The sequence below is a fragment of the Dermacentor andersoni genome, chromosome 4 (genome assembly GCF_023375885.2).
Source record: "Dermacentor andersoni chromosome 4, qqDerAnde1_hic_scaffold, whole genome shotgun sequence".
Classification (NCBI taxonomy): domain Eukaryota; kingdom Metazoa; phylum Arthropoda; class Arachnida; order Ixodida; family Ixodidae; genus Dermacentor; species Dermacentor andersoni.
The window spans coordinates 172,778,731-172,796,942 of record NC_092817.1 but is presented as its reverse complement, the minus strand read 5'-3'; the positions used below and the strand labels follow the sequence as shown (position 1 = coordinate 172,796,942).

General features: G+C 47.0%; 1 protein-coding gene across 2 annotated transcripts in view; it reads right to left on the bottom strand.

Annotated features, from left to right (window-relative positions):
* The window catches only part of LOC126530691 (uncharacterized), a 202,881-nt gene that overhangs the window by 75,201 nt on the left and 109,468 nt on the right, over nt 1-18,212 (bottom strand). The gene's annotated exons all lie outside the window — the stretch shown is intronic.

The following is an 18,212-nucleotide window of genomic DNA, read 5'->3' as shown; positions in this document are numbered from 1 at the left end:
CATTCTACCCTATGACCATACCCTATCTCGAGCAATTCTGATTACCCCTGGCCTTATTCGCTTCTCTGAGGGGTCGGCATTGCTTACTGCAATAAACCAAACTCTCGAACCCCAACTGTTGCCTCGTGGATCAACTGTCACTTGAGCTGTTGACACTCATGTCGTTGCAATTGTCACGAAGACAGCTCAGTGTGTTCTTGCGTCTATTACCGTGCGCTGAACAAAATAGTGCGCAAAGATGTTTACCCTGTGTCATGGATGGATGATGCACTAGATTCGCTCCACGGTGCTGAATAATTTTCTAGCTTTGACTTTAGACCAGGCTACTGGCAAATACCGATGTACAAATCCGACAAAGAAAAAACGACATTTGCTCTACGAGTTCAGTGCGATGCCTTTTGGACTCTGCAATGTGCCTGACACATTCGAACGCATGATAGATAAGTCTTGTGTGGCTTGAAATGGAAAACCTGTCTGTGCTATCTCGACGACATTGTGTTTTCAACCATGTTCTCACAACATTTGCAACGTCTTGATGAAGTCCTTGCCTCTCTTGCAAATGCTGGTTTGCAGCTCAACACACGCAAGCGCGCACGCGCGCACACACACACACACACACACACACACACACACACACACACACACACACACACACACACACACACACACACACACACACACACACACACACACACACGCACGCACACACACACACACACACACACACACACACAAATGCAGTTTCGCCAGCAAGGCCATCAAAGTTCTGGGGCACATAGTCAGCAAAGAAGGTATTCGACCGGACCCCGAGAAGCTTACTGCCATCCTCAAATTTTGTGTCCACTGCGTCAAAAAGACATGCACAGTTTTCTTGGACTTGCTTCTTCCGGCACTTCATATGCAACTTCGCTACGCTTACGTCCCCGCTCCATCAACTCCTCGCCAGTAATGCGCCCTTTGTTTCATCCGACGAATGTGAACATGCTTTCCTGCTTTTGCAACATGCCCTGACGTCAGACCCAGTACTGTGCCACTTTGATCCGACCACGCCCACCATCTTTCACACCGACGCTAGCAGTCAGTCTCGGTGCCATTCTACTGCAACGTGACAACACATTCCGCGAACGAGTAATTACTTATGCTAGTCGTGCACTAACCAGTGCAGAGAATTACTACACCATAACCAAGCAGGAGTGCCTTGCTGTTGGGCAGTGCAAAAATTTCGCCGATATCTTCATGGCCGCCATTTCACAGTCATTACCGACCATAACACACTGTGCTGGCTTTCATTGCTAAAGAATTTATCAGGTCACCTGGGTTGCTGTGTGCTTCACCTACAGGAGTACGATTTCAATGTCACCTACAGGGCTGCAAAGAAGCATCAAGACGCCAATGCTCTCTCTTGCTACCCTCTGAAAAATCATGACGATTCACCATAACCTCTCCGTGATTCTGTACGTCCTGAGTCCTCTTCATTGGCTTTACCCATTGTAACCCTCGAATGGCTAAGACACGACAGCCCATCTGTCCTTGTGTCCCACCAACGCATCGACCCATACTGCTGAACTATTCTCCAACGCATGGAAGATTCTTCGTCACCTCCAAACGCCTGACTTCGTCGACAACTTAATCAATTCAAGCTGCACAATGAGGTTTTACATCGCAGCATTTATCACACATCGATGGCACCAAATGGGTCGCGGTCATACCATGTTCTCTGCAATGTGAGGTGCTTGAAGCCTTTCACGATCATGCGACGACTGTTCATCTAGGCTACCACAAGACTTACAACAGAATATGAAGTCGCTGCTCCTGGCCTGGCCCATCTTCAGCTGTTGCGAAGTATGTTGCACCCTGCGTTCATTGTCAAAGCCGCAAACGACCAACAGCTCCTTCTGGCTCTTTACAACCTCTGCCTTGTCCCGCTTCGCCTTTTGAAGTAGTTGGAATAGACTTGTACGGTCCTCTTCCCACGACCTTACATGGCACTCGTTGGATTATAACGGCCATAGACCATCCAACACGCTATGCGGAGACAGCATCTCTACAATCCGGGACTGCTGCTGAAGTCGCCGATTTCTTTCTACACAACATTATCTTACACCGCAGCGCTCCGCGCGTTCTCCTCAGTGACCGCAGCAGTCTTCCTCTCTTCTATCCTTACCGAAGTTCTGTGCGCCTCTAACACAATTCGCAAGACGACTTCCAGTTACCATCCGCAGACCAACAGCTTGACGGAGTGTTTTCACCATACCCTCTCTGACATGATTGCGATGTACATCCGCCCTGGCCACACGAACGGGGATGCAATCCTGCCGTTCATGACATTCGCCTATAACATGGCTACGCAACGTACTACTGGCTTTTAACATTCTTTCTTCATCTATGGCTGTTCACCAAGTTTCATTCTTGATGTATCATTCCTTTCGACTCCTGTACCCCCATCAGTTCCTTTCTTGGAACAGTTTGTGTCTCGCCTCGCGGAGTGCAGTCGCCTCGCCCCGCTTAACACAGGCGTCTCCCAGGACGCTCGCAAGTTTCGTTATGACTCGACCCACTGTGCTGTGACTTTTTCTCCTGGTGACGAAGTTCTTTGGACTCCTGTGTGCGTTCCTGGCTTATGCAAAAAAATTCTGGTGTTTTATTCGACTTTCCGCGGTCGTTGAGCAGACATCACCTGTCAATTACCATGTCTCGCTTGTTAGAACGCCACCCGATTCCCGTTGCTGTGGCACAGAGATAGTGCACGTCTCCCGCTTAAAACCAAATACTTGACGCATTTTATAGTACTTACGCGCAGCCAGGCGGCCACTTCCACAGCGAGAGAGAATTAGCATGGGCACAACACATGCCTGACTTTCAACTTCATCATCTGCACATCTTTTTCATCTGCATATATCATCACTAGCAGCACAGTTTAATCCTCGAGGTAGTAGTCCGAGCTTGGCTGGAATAAAGCGGTTCCTTACGCTACACATATATATATATATATATATATATATATATATATATATATATATTTCTTGCACTTCAAGAAACTTCGTTTGACCTCGAAGACTTGAGCACTGAAGTAACGGCGCTAAGTATATACAAGACCTCATAGTAGGAGACAGTTCAATTTCACAGCCCGAGTCCCCTTGCTGGTGTAATCTTCCTTCGTGTAATTGTCGCATACTTGGCTATCACTAACACTGCTTCGCCTTTCTGCAAAACGGCAGCCTCTTTTTTTTTCTGCTAGTCCGAGCATAAGTGCTGCCGCACATGACTGCTGTCGATTCTGATTTCGAGTGAATCTGGCTTGGCCTCATTATGGCTACTGAGTGAATTATAGAGAGAGAGAAATAGAAGAGAGGAAAGGCAGAGAGGTTAACCAGACGCATGTCCGTTTTTCTACCCTGCACTGGAAAACGGGGTATAGGGATGGAGAGAGAGAGTGTTCCACAGCTATCATGCACTAAGATTAAAAAAAAAAACTGTTCCGTTACTCGAAGAAAACCTAGTGCATATTGTTTCCAGTAAAGTGGGGTAGTAGCCAGTAATTCTTTCGTTACTGAGATTTAATTTGGTAATTACAATTATCTAACTCGAGAAGTACTCTCATAATTTTCAAAGTGTCAATGAGGCATTTGTTGGCATCCCAAAATGACATCTAACTGCAGTGTTTTCAGCGACATACTAATTGCGTACAATTTTACCGACTGGAAAATAACCTCACGAACTATGAAAAATACCATGTGAGTGAACTCTCACCCGCATCATAAAGCAGTGCCCTCAAATAAGCTGATTGAAAGTAACTGCATTGCCTATCGCAAACCCGAAGAGACAGCGCACCACCTTGATAATGGTACGGAAGGAGCCCCAACAGCAGGTTTCGCAGCTTCTCCTTTCTCTCTACGTCACACCTATTATCCCTCTCTCAAGGCCGACTGATAAATGATAACAAAAGCACCTTGATAACGCAGCCAAAGTGCAGCTCTGACCACACACGAAATGTGAAGAGCAATGTAATAGGCACAGAATGTTTCAAAATCCAGACTTTGCTCGCACAGAGGCAGAGGCAGCCACAATATCATCTGAGTCACGCATTGCGCACACGTCGGCAAAGTCGGCGTCCAGCACTTCTGCGAGTTTGAATGACCCACACACACATTTTCTCTTTCGTATATTGCCACGGCCGATGCCCTGTACGATGCCCTGTTCTATTTGCTGACACAACACACTTGTAGCCGGTGATGCCATGTGGACTAACTCAAGTCTGAGAGAAACAGATTAGGGACACTAGCATTAAGGGGTAGTCGTGCATGATGTCAAGTCTGTGTGCAGTCGGAGAACGTACGTTCAGAGAGCAGATGGCAAATCAGTGGGGCTGATCGAGCAGTGCAAGGCAAAGCTGCATGACCGTGTCGACGCGATGTTGTTTCAGTGTACGAAATTCATCACGCCGTGCTCTATCTGGGCTTTCGGCGGCGTGGTAAAACGTTAAGTCGTATTCCACGTTCGGGTTCTCCACGCCATCAAGTGAAGTGGCTCGACTCAGTGCCACGTGCACAGGTTTCTGGGGATGACGTTTCTTTTATTTTTGAACAAAGGTAGTATATGTGCCACCCTGAAACTTGTGGATCGTTATTGCACTAGCCTGCACCCCAGAAAACTGTGTGCGGCGACATGTATTGTCAGTCTTACAGTCCAACGTTGTGGTCACCATGCGTTGTTCGATTGATACACTGTCATGATTTCGGCTGCTTAACGCGGGGTTGTTTGTCCAGCAGTGTATTCACAATTGCACGATTAGAATTGTTCTGGCCACCACTAAGGCGAACCCACAGTGGGGAAAAGAAACAACGAAGCCGATTGTTAACAAAACATGAACATCAAATTAAAACAAACCATCACATACACAAACCAACTAAACAAGATGTCAAGACCAATAGAAACGTTCGTGCATCTCCAGTTGTTCTCACACAAGTAAACAATTATACAAAACAGCAAGGTATGTGACCGATCACAATTACTTGGCATGCGTCGGTGCAGCTGCAGTGCATCGGTCACGTGAGGATAACTCGCTGCTTGCTTTTTGAGGATCATCCGCAGCATGGCCAAAAAGTCGCACGAAGAGAGTCTGAAGTTCTTAACTTCATAGCCATGTAACCAGGAACAGCGAAGACCACAGGCTGGAGGTAGGACGGAGGCCGGATCGTCGCTGAAGCCTTGAAGCTAGGGTCCGCGGCCCAACAGCTTCGCTTCTCCGCCCGGCGCTTCTGAAGCGTTGAAGCTCGGACTCACAGCTCGACAGTGTCGCTTCTTCCACTCTGCGCACCGGCCTTCTTATCCAAGAAAGAAAAGAAGCTTCCTCTCTTTTCTTTTTCGGCTTCACCTTCCAGAGCCCGTGTCCTTTCGTGACTGTCTGTTAGTCGAGGTGCCCCGTCCTGCGAGCTCGCGCCAAATCCCACCGATCTTTTTCTTTTTTTATTCAGTGGCCGTCCGCCGCACCAGACACGCGCACATTAGTCTTTATACATGGCATACCCACTCGGGGCGGAACGTGCACCTGAGTACACTGCGCAACGGTGCCGCTTTTAGCTGTGCCAACTTTCCCGTGCCACCACAGTCTTTTTGCGAGTCCCAACTCGTCTACCTCAGCGTGGGCGAGGTCCCAAACCGCACCATTGACCACCATCTATTAGGCCTATGTTGATCGTAATCGCATATACGACCAAGCTCCCGGGCCTCATTTTCGTCGACCCGCACGTGAGGGTCTGCGCGACGGCTCTTATGTGCTGCACGTGAGCAAAGGTTTTCCTGGCGAAGCTGTCGGACCACATATTAGGCAGAGCGCACGCGAGGTTGCTCGCGTTAATAGTGTCGTGCCTAATTTTCGGCAGCACACAGGCGAGAGTCTTGGTGGCGAAGCTGCCGGGCCGCATCTTCGGCAGCATGCACTTGAGGATTTCAGCTGCGAACCTGTGATGCCACAGTTTCAGCAGCACCCACTAGAGGGTCCTCGCGTTGAAGTCTTTTTGCGTCCTTTTCTCGATAACGAACTAAATTGCCCGCCCTGCGTCGACGGCAACCTGCGGCTTGCGATGGTCTCTGCACAGTGATCTCCTGAGCCATTACCCCCTGAACAGCTTTCAGGCCTGCGCCCACAATTTTGACGTCATATCCAGGAGGCTGACACTTCCAGAAGCCGCAGTGTAAGCGACATCAATTAGGCTCGTTCTTTCACGCTCCTGGCAGCGCGCGGACCGGTTGGTTGGATCGCCATGGTCGCGTTTACCGTTTCCCTTTGTTGTTTTACAGCAATTTTGTTTTCGTGTGCGATGTGCAGTGGATGCTGAAATGCCAAATAAGTGTTGTGTGCTGGGGTGCACCGCCAACTAGGATACGGGAAAGAGAATACAATTGCTTTCTTTACCTAAAGACGACGACACTTTCAAGAAGTGGCTACGCGCCATTGCTAGGAAGGACTTCGCGCCCACTTCGTACACTAAAGTAAGAATACTAGATGGTCCTGTTGTGTGGTCCTGTTGTGTGGTCCTAGTTGTTCGTACTTGTTAAGCACTTTTACTGTGATACTTCCGAAGCCCAGACAGACTTATTGTGCCCACACGGACTGTAAACACACTTACACAAAGAGGAAAGCATCAGGTTATTTCAATAAGTGGATTCTCGGGTGTTTACGAGACGTTTGTACATTGCTGCGCATTTGCGCGGATAATTTCCAAGCTTCATGCATCGAGAGCATGACTACATACATGGATCCAAGAACAGGAAACGTTCTTTCAGTTGCACTGCCAGTACCGCGGTTGCACCATGGATCTGTGCCTACACTTTTTTTCCGGCTCTCAGTCGTACTTTCAGAACCAGACAACAGCACGAGAGAAGCACCTGATGCCAAGAGGAGCCGACTAGAAGCTTCCCAACTGGCCCGTACTGTCGAAGAGTCACTGACTTCACATGAAGCGAAGCAGGAGAGAGACCACTTTGCGTCCCTCGAAGAACTAAAGGTGCGCTTGCAAGTGGCATCAGTGTCGGTGAAGTGGACTGTGATCCATAAAGAAAAGTGAACGATGTTTTTGAACATCACCGACGATCGTGAATCTTGGTTGAAGGCGTCATTGACGGTGTTCGAAAGCCTTCAAGTGTCTGCCTGCTATCAAGCTCAGTAATGTGGAAAATTGGGCTAGTTGGTGATTAATCATCATACCTTGCTGGTGAAGCATCGCACTGACACAAACACGGTGACGACACACAAGCAGCGAGTGTCGTCTTTTCTTGTGTGTCTTCACCGTGTCCGTGTCAGTGCACTGCTTCACCAGCAAGATATGATGACGCTATCAAGGCTCCGTGATCAAGAACCTTGGTAACGCTGTTGTACCGCACTCAGTTCGCAAAGTAAGCTCCTTGTTGGAAATTTGGACAACCTGTGCATGCTGTCTGAGGAGCGCTGTAGTTCTCGCCACCTGTCGCTTACAATACATTCTCTTCTAGACATAATAGAAGGAAGCATAAATGAAGACAAGAAAGGGGCTGTAAAGTTTATGAAGGAACAGCTACTACTGCTTTCTGCCGAGTGTATTCAGTACAGCACACAGGCAATGATGTTTGCATGCATTCTCCACACAATATTGCCGCATGTTTATACGTTTTTGAGAGGAACAAGTACACTAACCTTGCCCCATCCGAGCACTATCAGGAAAGTGTGCTCATCTGTTCAAATGTGCCCAGAAATTGATTCTTGAGATGAAACTTTCATTCAGTATGCTTCCCAGAGATTTAAACATCTGCAGCCACATGAACACACCGTGAAGTTGATGCTTGACGAAATTCACATCAAGCCTTGTTTTGGTTACGAGGATAGGAGCATATGTGGTGCTGTAGTGAATGCCAACGAGACAGCCACATCAGTACACGTATTTATGGTTCAAAGTCTGTTGGGCTCATTCAAGGAGGTAGCACACATTCTTTCGGTAAAAACAATACAGGGCGACTAAATTCATGTTAAACTGAAGAAGGCAATCTTGCGAGTAGAAGAGACTGGGTACAGGGTCATAAATGTTGTCTGTAATAATAACTCACTAAACAGGAAGGCAATGAAGACGCTTCCGCCGAAGCCGATGCTTCGTCATGTTTACCCACATCCAGCATACCCAGATCAACCGCTATATTACGTGGTAGATGCTGTGCATCTGTTTAACTGCATAAGAAATAATTGGCTGAATCAGAAAAATGCAGGCATTTGTTTTTTCCACCCACGCTTCGAGCTTTTAAACAATGATGTTTGTCCTGAATTCAAAATGACTGCCTCATTTAGGCATTTGGGAGATTTATATAGAGAGGAGTCATCTCTGCTGTTAAAGTATGGGTATGGCTTGACGTCAAAGGCACTTAATCCAAGCAACTTGGAACGGCAGAGTGTTAAGCTGGTACTACAGGTGTTTAATCCGCACGTAGCCACAGACCTGGCAGCTCGCAGTGGTGAAGCCAATTTTCAGCATGCGCCAGCAACAGCAGATTTCATCAAAATTATTCTTCGCTGGTGGAGTATTGTCCACGTAAGGATGCGCCAGCAACAGCAGATTTCATCAATATTATTCTTCGCTGGTGGAGTATTGTCCACGTAAAGATAACGAATAAAGGCTTCCATCATCGTAATGTTTACGAAGAACCCATGCCCTACCATATAGATGACCGAAAAGTAGCTTCTCTAAATGCTTTCATTACATGGCTCGACGTCTGGGAATATTATGGGCACGGCACTGGAGTCCTTACCAAGGAGACACTGAGTGCCCTAAGACTCTTTGCTCAATCCTTGTTGGAATTGGTAAAGTACTGCATAAGTGAACTTACTTCAAGTACGTCCTGCTAGGGAAAGTCCAAACGGATCCTTTCGAGAGTCGTTTCGGACAGTACCAGCAGATGGCTGGTGGGCAGTACCACATATCTGTTCGAAAACTCTGTGAAACAGAGGGCAGGATTCGCCCTCGAAATGTCCTTCCAAGGAGGAGCACTGTTGACCTCAGAGGCATCGAAGAAACAGTGTCAGAGATGTAGGCACCTCCTTTAGTGTTCATGTTAGTAACGATGACCTTGACGCGCTCAGAGCACGAATGCCAGTTATTGGTTATGTTGGTGGGTACTGTGCGCATGCTACAATAAAAGTTCTAAAGTGTGAAAGTTGCCGAGGGCACTTGGTTTTTACTGGAAATGAGACCGAAATGGATGAAGACACCCATTCCTTAATCGCACAACATGACGAAGCTGGCCTCAAATTTCATTCTGCCCTTGCGATTATAGTAGTCATGCACACGGAGGTAGTAGATACAAAGCTTGTGACACAAATTGCCTGCACACAGTTTCTCCATGGGCCCTACAAAAGGAGTGTTGTTCGGCAACTGACTCTACACTCTCTGCCGAGGCTTGAGGACATAGATGCATGTGAAAATGGGCACGCCTACGAGCTCCTTGTCGCACTGGTTGCAAGCTGTGCTGCAAACATAATGCTGAACAACTTTTGCAAACAAAGGAATCACCTAAATATTAAAAAAGAAGATAGGGCAAAAAACCGAAAAGCTCAAATCTTTCTGGAAAAGTAATTTTCCATACTCTGTACTCTGCACATTTAATTGTGTTTTATTTCACTGCATATATTTTATTACTGTTTTCTGATGTGATTTCTTCGGCCAATTTACGCCTGTTGCAGTACAATGAGCCGCCTTTTGTTTGTGTCGTGCATATTTTCTAGCTTAGATTTAAATGGCAGTTCACTGTCTTCTAATTTGAAATCGTAGTGCTTTCGGCATCTCAATGCGATATATTTCTTTTTTTCTCATTGAACTAAACCTCAGACAGGTCTTGCTGTGGTTGGTGAATGTCTTATTTGTAATAACTTGTGGCCGTGTGTGCTTTTCTTGTGCAGAGTGCATACAGAGACATTGTGCAATTTCGTTGGTGCGTTAGGATTTTTTGTAGTTGCCTCTACCTGCAGCAGTGAAATAAGTGGTTCTTTGCTTCACTTATTTATCCTACAATAGTCCACAATTTCGCCACCAGTGTCTTCAATGGACAGTTGTTTTTTCACATGTCTTTGACTCTGAAAAGCAAGGTGTTGTATTAGACGCCTTTGAAGTACAGCATTTTGCATAGAGGCATTTGTGCGTGTGACCTTGGCTCCGTCAAAGCGTGGCGGCCTTGAGAGTAAGTGCGGTCTTCTGTTTGGAAATCCAGCATTTTTTATGCCACTCAGCCATTTCATACTTTTCAGACACGGTCGTTGCCATGTGATCTACATGCTGCACTTGTTTGCATTGGCCAAACCTGGAGACTTCAACTTCAACACACTTTTTGTAAATTAGCAATGCACATTCTTTTGCAGCTTGTATTCTTCATTGAAGTGCTGATTACGCTACGCATTCTGATGCAAGTTTTCATCTTATGGTATTCCGAGATATTTGCAGTTCACTTATAATCTGCGCGCATAGAGTTGTGGTTATTCTTCAATGGCTGTTTGTTGTCCCTTGCCTTACTTGTATTTTTTCACGAAATAAACCACATGCACTCAATTTTTTGTTCACTTTACTCTGTGTCAAGGTGTTTGCCTCATACGTTTTACTCAATGCCATTTTTGTTGCACTTTTTAGCATATGAAGTATATCTTGCCAAACAGAACATGAGAAGTAACATGGAACAGTGTGAAACCTGCATACGATGAGTATTTAAAAAGTTTGGCCACCAGAGTTGAGTACCCTGAAAGAATGGCTTGATTCAAATGACCCCACCTGGTATATGTACCATAATTTATGCTTCTTCCCAATTTGTTGAATACAGTGCAAATGGCTGTCCTGGGAAGCATAACTAAACCACTGGTAATACAACATGGGGAGACACTTGTGCAGGCTTAACATCAGTGAATGATAATTATTGACCTCCAGAGAGCATATAGAGCTGTCCTTACTATGAACATATCAATACATGGAAAGTAAGTGACATAAAATTTTAACATGCACTTAAAGCACTTAACAAACACTTAAAGGGCACTGAAACACTTCCGACTGATCATAGTGACCTCACTACAAAAGGACATCGCCTGCTGCAAAAATTTTTCGAATCATTGAAGTGTAAGCGGAATTAGTAGTTATTGCACCGATGCATTGCTTTCTCCTTTTGTCTCAGCTAGTGTGCTGGAAGCTACACGGTGCATGGCAAGGGAGCAAGGTCCTGGTCAAGTTTTTTTTTTTTTTGACACATTGCTACTTGTGGTTCAGGCATGTGTGGCACTCTCTAAACGCGAGATGGACGCCTGGAGCTACATCACTTACAGAGACCAATCAATACACACGGCTGTCTGATCGTCCTGCGAACAGAGCTTGTGGTGGTCGTGGTAACTATATTATGCAGCATGCCAGTTTCAGGGCCCCTTTAAGAAGGGTACAAACAAAGACAACAAAAGTTGGTTTCATGAGTTCTGCCTGAGTCGCCACTGATATCACGCAGTTGCTCGTGCACAAATTGTGAAACAATAACGTGTGAGCCATAGGAAACGAACAGTCATGTCGGCAAAAAAAAAAAGCAGGATATTTATTGTGATAGGTAACCTCAAGCGCCACAGCACAAGGTGAAGCTAAGTTGCAGTTTGGCACATAATAGGATCTCTTCTGCTTACAACGGTGCACGCACATGAACATTTCACTTTATACGATCTTTGCAATATGAACAGCATTGAAACGCAATGTAGAGATGAAACATTAAAGGGACTGAACTACACCAAATGTTCCAGGATAAGGTGCCAGGAGAAACAGCCGAGATGTGCTAGCACTTTTGCGACAATCCAGCAGTGCACGAGCACTTTGCCTCCACGATCGATGGGTCCCGGAATGCGTCGGCGATTCTCACCACAATCTGGTGCGGGTCCGCTGTCACGCCGGAGGTTTGCACACACGCGCGACCACTTCTACTTAATTACTCACTGTACCACTGGTACCGACTAAAATGAGGTGCTCGGCGTCCATTACCCGTTCTCCCCCCACAAAAAGCGCGAATTACCATCGCAGTGCAACAAACTTAATATTTTCACCAAGGACAGCGTACGCGGGGACCTCCGTAAAGCCGCCATACTGCACAGTGTAGCCAGACCGGGCCAGGCTTCGCAGCGCCCCCTAATGTTGATTTGAGTTGCGAATAGCGGAGGAGATTCAGCGCATGTGTGACCTAGGAGTCATTGTGCCAAGTGAGAGCGACTACACCTCGCCTCTAATACTAGTCCAAGTCCCGGGAAAGGATCCGAGGCCGTGCATCGATTATCGACGCCTCAATGCGATAACCCGAGATCAGACCTATCCGATACCGAACCTCGAGGAAAGGGTGGAGACGGTATCGAAGTCGAATTGCATATCCACACTAGACCTTGTGCGAGGCTATTGGCAGGTCCCCCTCACAGAACGGGCCAGTCGCTACGCTGCGTTCGTTTCCCCGAGCGGAACGTTCCGCCCCGTCGTGTTGAGTTTTGGACTCAAAAACGCGCCGTATTGTTTCACCAGTCTAATGAATCAAGTGCTTCATGGCCTGTCTGAGTACGCACTCCCTTACCTCGACGATGTCGCCATCTTTTCAAACACATGGGTCGAACATCTGGCGCACTTACGAGTCGTGCTGAGCAGGCTGAAAGAAGCAGGTCTTACGGTAAAACCTGTGAAGTGTCACCTTGGTTGCGCCGATGTGACTTATCTGGGGCATGTGTTGGGGCGCGGCCGAAGAAGACCGTCTGAAATCAAAGTAGCTGCGGTCGTGAACTACCCCCGACCAACCACCAAGTCCGAGATGAGGGCCTTCTTAGGCTTGGCTGGATATTACCAGCATTACGTGAAAGGTTACTCTGCGCTTGCTTGTCCTCTAACTGACGCACTTAGAAAGTCTGAGCCAGTGAAGGTGCAATGGGACACGGCAAAAGAGAACGCATTTAAAATACTGAAACAAACTTTGAGCGAAAAACCAGTTCTACTGGTACCAGACTTTTCAAAAGGTTTTTTGATCCAGGGTGATGCGAGCGACCGTGGTATGGGAGCGGTGCTATGCCAAGAGGATGATAACGGCCATGAACGGCCAGTTTTGTACTTGAGCCGTAAACTAACTTGCAGAGAAGAGGCTTACAGCACCTCTGAAAAGGAATGCGCCTGCGTCGTGTGGGCCGTGCAGGAATTGGCCTGCTACGTTGCCGGTTCCAAGTTTGTGGTGGAGACCGACCACTGCCCACTGACTTGGTTAAATAATATGTCGTCTAAAAGCGGCCGGTTGTTAAGATGGAGTATGACGCTCCAGCAGCACAATCTTGTCGTTCGCTATAAGAAAGGAAAGTTGAACGCGAACGCAGACGCATTGAGCCGTGCGTTCTAAACAGTGCTGCCTTCGAACTCCTCGTGACTTGCATTTCGTTACTTCACGAAACGCCAATGGTGTTGTTATTAGCTGAGGGCAAAATTTAGACACCTCATTTGCAGCCTCTGCTTAGTGTTTTCTGACCAAGTGATCCCAAGATAACCAAAATTTTTTGTATCGTAATCATTACGTGTCATGTAGTGACACATTGTTTGTGCCGCGCTTGAGAGTTCTGTATACCACATGTATCTCTTGTCGAAGAGGGAACTAAATTGGGACAGAGACGAAGCTAGAACCATTTCGATACGTTTGAGTCTGGTATTCTGACGGGTGACAAAACGGCACTTGCTCGTGTTGGGGGTTGCCTGTTGTCGGTCGGTTCTCGGATGCTGCAGAACTAACCTTGACCGGTGCCGAGAAGGAAGCCTGTCGGAGCTGCCAAATAAAGCTGGTCGAGACACTTGGGCGACAAGCCGGTGAACGAGTGACCCTGGCCTGGCGAGTGGGGCCTGTTCACGAGAAGGAGCGTGGAGCCACCTATTCCCCGGAACACGGAGGGGAACCTGAATGGGCCTGGCCAACAAGCGCGCCCGGCATCTGAGCCACGAGGGAGCAGCTTGTCTTCCTGGCGCATGGTCTGGCGGCGGGGGTGCTGTTGTGCTAGAGCTCCCAACAAAGGTTCGCTTTGCCGGCATGCGGCTGAAGCTGGGCGCCGAACGAATTCGCCGGGCCCGACAACGGGTCGGGTTCGGTTTACATTCGGTGGCGCCGCCGGAGCGGCGCCGTTGAACCACTTCACCGGGATCACCTGATGCAGGTGCCTCTCGTCCATTCGTCGAAATTCGCACAGCAACCCGCGGTGGGTCCTGATTTGAGGTTCGAGCCGATGGCAACTGCATCGACTCCTGTGGTTATAAAAGCCCGAACCACGGGACAACGACGAGGACAGCAAGCAGAGGCGTGCTCCCGTTTCTCACCGCACGCTTTAGTGCCAGTCCATTATGCCCCGGCCTCTGAGCCGTTCATGTAACGCCCTTGTACATACTGCACATAAATGTTTCGTTTAATCACCGTCGCCTTGGATCCTCCTTCGCAACAGTGGCGGCAGCGTTGAGACGTCTCCGTCACAACAATCCATAGACTACCTTGTGGAATAGGCAGATTAGTACATTTAACCTGCGGTATTGCAATGTAGAAGGAGATAGCTATGATTTATGTTAGCTACGCTCTCGTGTCGGTTCTACACTCTCAGCACGGTAACATTTATTAAAGGGTACATTATCAGAAATTCGTGCACCTTTTTTTTATAAGTTAAACATTAGCCTTTACAAGGTTAACTTCTCTTAAAGGTAAGTAGTCGTCACTTCATCTAGAAGTTACAATCACCTTTAACACTTTACCCTTTAGTATAGGCGAACAGTATTCAGCGCATTTGCCAAAATATAGAGGTTACTTTCTACAGTATACCAGTTGAACTAATAAAATGTTTACACAAAGAAGCTTGGAGGAGAACCGAGATGGACTCCGTGCTGCGCATGCTCCGTAGAGCCGGTGCCGCCTAGCAACGGGCACACGGCTCTTCTAACTTTCGGGCTTCTTTCTAGTGTGTAACATAAGAGCCCGTTGCTCTGCGCATGCTCCGCCCAGGCAGTTGTCGCCTAGCAACAGAAGTGCGTCTCTTCCTTCTTGTGCGCTTCTTTCCGCTTGCGCCTCTTTCTTCTTCCACGCTTCTACTGCGGCCGTGCTAGGCAGCCTACAATCATGCACGGAGAAATGTGAGCCCTCGCGGAGGACGCCACTCGGCCAATCCTTTTCGGACGCCGCATTTACACGCGCTTGCGCTTCTAAATAGTTCACGCGTCCACCTCGTGCGATTTCCAGGGCAAAGGGTGTCCCTGTGTCTCTCTCAGCCTAAGGAAAAAAAAAAAGAAGAAACTCTACCGAGGAAATCACTTGCACCGTATCACTGTGTTTGAGACATGCATGTCATCATTAAATCCGTGTTAACTGTCTATGTAAAAAGTTGTACTGCAGTCAGGAAGCAAGAAAACAAAAGGTTAAGTATATGAGATTGCAGGCACTAAAACATGAATTGGACACTTCTGTTGAGATCCACCTTGGACACTACAGAAAAACGACGCTCCACTACAGACGCTCCCAATTCAGTGTAGCAAATGCAAAAAAATACACCATGTTTTCGCTTATATGTATATGTATTTAGACATATTGTGCACGAACATATTGTGCATGACTATACTAAAGGTTAAAGGGTTAAAGGGTATTGTAACATCCAGTTGAAGCGCACGCCTGCTTATCTTTAATCGAAGCTAATTTTGTAAATGTTAAAGTTTGACTTATAAAATAAAGGTGCTCAAATTTCTGATAATGCACCCCTTTAATAAATGTTACCGTGCTAAGAGTGTAGAACCGACACGAGAGCGTAGCTAACATAAATCATAGCTCTCTCCTTCTACATTGCAACACCGCAGGTTAAATGTACTAATCTGCCTAATCCAAAAGGTAGTCTATAGATTCAACCATTGAACGCTGCCTCTTGTGCAACCTTATTAGCCGTACACCTTACGGCGTCAAAACAAACCTCTAAACAAGAACGTAGAATCTAAAAGTCGAATCTTTCTATTTATTCATGTACTTTGCCACGGGCTTTCCCTGTAATGATCTTCCGAAGCAGATCATGAATGTCCGTGATCCAGCTAGTTCCAGAGTCGAAGTAGCGGCCGTTTTTCCTAACTACAAATGCATCCTTAGCTACTCTATAATTGTGTTTTTATTCTTCAGTGATCGGTACTAGCAATCAATAAGCGCTGTACAATCACGTTACTGATGCTCCTGACATACCTCTCTCGCATATATTTCCCCCCACACACAATGCTCCGATGTCGGAGCCCGTGAGGAGACGTTAATAAATAGGGTGTGCTCATCAAGCTATTGGTCGCTGCTTCATGCGTTCCCTAAATTTGCAGAAATAAAATGAAGCTCAAGTTAGTCTGCTAAGGCTTACATTTTGCAGCAGCTTTGAAGTAATTCTGTCACTCCTTTTGTAAAACAGAAATCCCATGATGTTCCATTAGTTGCAAGATTGTTCGACTCGCGCGAAAAGACTTCCAATTTTAAAAGTTATTCTTTGAAGTTAGCCCTCAGCAGAACCCTTCTTTTAATAAAATGGCTGAGAAACACTTACGAAATGTATCACGCATACACGAAGACCTCACGCGAACGATACACCAAATGATGACTTCATGATATCGAGAATAAAATTCAAAGGGCACTCTGTTATCCCTATGTTGATGAATGCGAAAGCATGGCGGCCAGGTCAGCAAGAAGTGCGGCGACATCCGGTGGCGCCTCTGGAGAAGTCACGTGACCCGAGCGGTCACGTCAGCAAAAATTCGTCACAAGCTGAGCAGGAAGCAACGTCTTGGATTTGACTCCCACCAAAGGTCATGGATTCGAGTGCCCCAATAAACTCTACCGTAATTAGATATGCCTTAACTTCGCCTTCATTAACACCAAATGTCGACGGTTCGACTCCCAACAATGTTCATTGGTTTCACTGCCACACATATTCGAGGCTTTTTAGCCGTTTTGGACCATCAGAGGTCAAGCCTACGACACCGGATTTTCAGTCTCATGAGCCATTTAATGCTATCGCATTAAAAAGCTACTCACGCACTCCCCTCATATCTAACCAAGAACTAAATAGGCTCGCTGAATAGGGCTTTCGTGTCGCCCACCGTAGAAAAGCGTGGCATTACCTTTAGTCGTGTCGTCGCCCCCTATTTCACTCTTCAATAGGTAAGATAACTTGCCCAAGCAAATTTACATAATCAAAATTGCAAATAAGCCTACACACGTAGAACTTGGGATCTGCATGGCGGCAACTGCAGCAAACAATTCAAGGGGCACTTAGTTATGCCTACGAGGATTAATGCGAAAGCATATCGGCCACGTTAGCAGAAGCGCGTCCACGTATGGTGCCGCCACTGGCGGACTCACGTGGCAATAGAGGCACGTCAAAAGAAGCGCCGCGACGTGACCAATGCTTTCGACACGTGGTGCTCACAATGCAATGTCGCGGATTCGACTCCCACGAAAGGTCGAGGATTCGACTACTACAAAGCTCGTGGGTTCAAGTGTCCTAATTAACAATATGTTAGTTAGGTGTACAATAATTAACTTCGCCCTAATTAACACAAGAGGTTGTGGGTTTGACAGCCTTCAACTCAATCTTAATTTTCCCTGACCACCGAAGGCCGTGCGTGCGACTCCTACCAGTGGTCATGTGTTCGAGTGCCCTAATTAAATTCGCCTGGATAAACACCATAGGTCGTGGGTGCCACTGCTACCAATGGTCATGGCTTCGAGTGCCCTAATTCGCCTTATTTAACGTCGAAGATCGTGGGTCTCACTCTTACAAATGATCATGGGTTCGAGTGCCCTAATTCACCCTAATTAATAGCAAAGGTTGTAGGTTCGACTGCCAGCAATGGTCATGGGTTAGAATGGCCCTATTCGCCTTAACACCAATGGTCGTGGATGGTTCTACTACCAATGGTCATGGACTTGAGTGCCCTAATGAAATACGCCTAAATAACCTATTAACACCAAAGATCGTGCGTGCGACCCATACGAATGAGCGCGGGTTCGAGTGCACTAATTAATATCGCCTTAAACAGCACCAAAGATCGTAGGCTCGACTCCGACCATAGCTGGATGGTTCTTAGCCTTTCCAGACCACCGGTGGTCACACCGTCAACGCTCGATTTCTCACTTCATGAACCCTATAATACTCTCGCATTAATAATGCATTGAGCATTGTG